Here is a 3,996-nt window from a genome sequence, read left to right as displayed (position 1 = left end):
TCTTCCTCTCCTCCCAGAGAGGCCCTGCCCGCGCAGCCGCCGGCCGTGCGCGGTGGCTCCCTCTGCCGGCGGGGGGCCGGATAGGCTGCTCTGGAAGGAGAAGGGGGCGGGGGCGGGGGCGGGGGCGGGGGGAGGAGGTCCTTCTCAACCTCGGTAAACCTCCTCCACAGCATTGGGGTCGTTAAGGATGGAGCTTGCAGGTATCCCTCTCTCTCTACAGTGTAAATTCAATATGAATCATTTCAACGTATATTTTAGATGATATCCCAGATGTTCTGAGTGTGAGGAGGCGTGTTGATTAGCTTTAATGTAATTTGGTTGGACAGTTCAGTTGCGGAATTTCCAGTGTCTTTGGCTCTTTCTTTTAAGGCAGATCAAATTCAACTAGAGGTGACCCTCCAGCTTCCTACCTGGAGGGTGCAGATCTGGTTGTAAACACTCTGGGACCTGAAAGGAGGAAAAGGACTCTGCGGCTAACATACACTTCAACCAGTGCAGAGACCAAAAAAGCCTGTCCTTTGCCAGGGAGGAGAACTAGGAGTGCCAGCAAGAGTTAAGTAGAGGACCTAGGGATTTGACAATTTCAAAAACAAGCATGGAAGGTGGTATCACGGAGACGGAAACAAGCAGGGGAAGGGGAAAAAAGCAGCCCTTAGAGAAAACAGAAACCATTCAATGAGGAGAAAACTTTATTTATTTATACCCTGAGATGTGTGACACCACTGCAACCATAAAACAGTAACAGGCTACTATTTTGAAAGGAGCATTCAGAGACAAAAAAATATGATAGTAGAAATGAGAATTCAATAAAAAGTTGGAAGATAAATGTTGGGAAGTATCCTAGGGGGAAAAAAAGCAAAAGGACAAAGAAATGAAACATATGAAAGAAAAAATAAATTAGAGGACCACTACAGGGGGGTTCAAAATACAAAAAATAAGAATTGTAAAACAACAACAACCGGGATTAGGGAAGGAGTTATCACCAACAAAACAATTCAAGAAAATTTCCCCAAACTAAAGGTCATGAATTTCCAGCTTGAAGAGGTCCCACTGAGTGCCAAGCACAATGGGTACAACTTGACTCATCCCAAGGCTCATCATTGTGAGATTGCAGCACACTGGGGGCAAAAAGACAAGCCTAGCCTTCCAGAGAGAAAAAGAGATCATTTAGAAAGGATCAAGAATTGGCATATCTTTCAATTTCTCATTGGTCACAAAGAAAGCTAGAAGACATGGGAGCAGGTCTATTAAATTCCAAAGAAAATTTATCTCAAACTGAAATTCTGTACGTGACTAGTAAACTACCAATCAAGTGTGGATAAAGAATAAAGGTGTGGGGACTTCCCTGGTGGCGCAGTGGTTATGAATCTGCCTGCCAATCCAGGGGACTTGGGTTCGAGCCCTGGTCCGGGAAGATCCCACATGCCGCGGAGCAACTAAGCCTGTGTGCCACAACTACTGAAGCCCGCGGGCCTAGAGCCCGTGCTCTGCAACAGGAGAAGCCACCTCAATGAGAAGCCCTCATACCACAACGAAGAGTAGCCGCTGCTCGCTGCAACTAGAGAAAGCCCACGCACAGCAACGAAGACCCAACACAGCCAAAAAAGAATAAAGGTGTGTTCAGACATTCAAGAGCTCAAAAAATCTCCCTTTCATTTATTTCTCCTTCCTCAGGAAGCTACTGGAGATGTACTCCACTAAAATGAGGGCTAAACAAAGAAAAAGAATGCATGGGATATAGGAAACAGAAGACACAACACAGGAGAAGAATAAAGTGGGAAGTCCTGATAACAGCTGTGCACTAGACGTAGATGGCGCAGGTCAGAAGGCTCCAGAAGAGGCTCCTTCAGAAAGATGAGACTGATAGAACTTCTCATCTATCTGAAGCTCTGGAGGGAGAGGTTTAAACAATCATTAAGAAGGCTTAGTGATGAATAGTAAAAATAAGATCATTATTAACTGCAAGAAAAACAAAAAATTGAGGAGGAGAAGTAATCATAGTATATTACTTTGCTCAAGATGTGAGTAATGTTTACCTAATTATAATGAAGTAAACACAAATCTGTTTTTAAAAGTACTGTATAACTGGGAACTTCCCTGGTAGCACAGTGGATAATAGTCTGCGCTTCCAGTGCAGGGGGCCCGGGTTCAGTCCCTGGTCAGGGAATTAGATCCCACATGCATGTTGCAACTAAGAGTTTGCATGCCACAACTAAGGAGCCCACATGCTGCAACTAAGGAGCCCACATGCTGCAACTAAGAAGCCTGCCTGCCACAACTAAGACCTGGTGCAAACAAACAAATAAGTATTTTTAAAAAGGTACAATGTAACTATATTAGGCAGATAAAGGGCAGGGAAGTGTGGTGGGGCTGGGGGAAGGAAGAAGAGCTAAACCCTCATCTTCCATTAAGTGAAGTCAATAGATAGTGCCTAAAAGTGACACATCAAGAAATAGCAATGCAAACATTTTATATAGAGAAATGAAGGTAAAAAATCAAAATAACCGGGGCTTCCCTGGTGGCGCAGTGGTTGGGAGTCCGCCTGCCGATGCAGGGGACACGGGTTTGTGCCCCGGTCCGGGAAGATCCCACATGCCGCGGAGCGGCTGGCCCGTGAGCCATGGCCGCTGAGCCTGCGCCTCCGGAGCCTGTGCTCCACAACGAGAGAGGCCACAACAGTGAGAGGCCTGTGTACCACAAAAAAAAAAAAAAAAAAAAAAAAAAAAAATCAAAATAACCAGTTGAAAGATGAAGTGACTTTGAGGAAAGGGAAACAGGGAAGGGGCAGGGTGGGGATACAGTCTCTTCTGTTTCATTGCAAAACTTACAAGGTTTCTATAGAATTATTTGACTGTAAATCACAGATACGTATAACTGATAAAAATTAAAAATAAAATTAAAGGAGAAAAAAGATTGCTCTAAACCCCAATTTTTGCCTCTGAACAATTCATATTCCAGTGAAGGAAACAGATGAAGTTTAAGATTGAGTGCAGTAAGTTCAACAAGGGAAATGTTTGCAATGACTGAGGGAGCACAGAAAACAATTAACTACTATCTGGGGAATGGAAAGAGGCATCTAAGATGGACAGAATACTAGACAATAATAAGGATGAAACGAGATAAACTGTGTGTGCTAGGCACTTAGCAATCCATAGTACTGGTGTGGAGTTAAAGCAGGATCCTGAATATTATACATAATACACATGTTAGGATGTAATTTTAGAGTCAAGGAGAACATTAAACTGTCAAATGTTTATTAGAGGAAGTTGGAATGGGGAAGAAGTTTTGAACACTCCTGTGTTATTTTAACTATAAAGGCCAATAAAGAGCTGCCTTTTTGGAAAACGAAAAATGCATGTTTTACTTGGATCTTGTCTAAGGAAGTTTAGGCTGAAATGCAAAAAGGGTAGGTTTTGACCATGGACCCAGTTAATGTCCAAAGAAATGTGAACATTCTTTCCTCCATATGTGCTTGTGAGGATTTGGGCCACAATCTCAGAGAAGATACTTTTTAAAGTACAGTTGACCATTGAACAATACAAGTTTGAACTTCCCAGGTCCATCTATACAGATTTTTTTCAATAAATACTTACTACAGTACTATACCATCTGCAGTTAGTTGAATCCATGGATGTGGAACTGCAGATACAAAGGGCTGACTATAAAGTTATACTTGGATTTTCAAGTGGACACAATTGGTGCCCCTAACCCCTGCATTGTTCAAGGGCCAACTGTATACGAAAATTAAACGTTTAGATTTAATTTCTACTATGTGGCTGTGGTAAAAATACTTGCAGTTGCTGTCATTGGGACATTAACCTATGAATTAACCGCAGTTCAAGAAAATGTGATTGTACATGCATTAGGGACAGAAAACTACTCAAAGTACTTAACTGAGGTGAATAATATCAGCGGAAGGCAGCATAGAACGCAACCAGTCTTGGCGAATTACCTATGATCAGCTAACCAGATTCCCACATGTAAACCCAGATTTTA

General features: G+C 42.7%; 1 protein-coding gene across 1 annotated transcript in view; it reads left to right on the top strand.

The window, feature by feature from the left end:
- The window catches only part of PUS7 (pseudouridine synthase 7), a 107,490-nt gene that overhangs the window by 42,802 nt on the left and 60,692 nt on the right, over nucleotides 1–3,996 (top strand). The window lies entirely within an intron of this gene.

This window comes from Mesoplodon bidens (assembly GCF_964165515.1).
Source record: "Mesoplodon bidens genome assembly, chromosome: 9".
Taxonomy (NCBI): Eukaryota; Metazoa; Chordata; class Mammalia; order Artiodactyla; family Ziphiidae; genus Mesoplodon; species Mesoplodon bidens.
The sequence above is the reverse complement of the archived record's forward strand: the minus strand, read 5'-3'. Positions and strand labels throughout refer to the sequence as shown.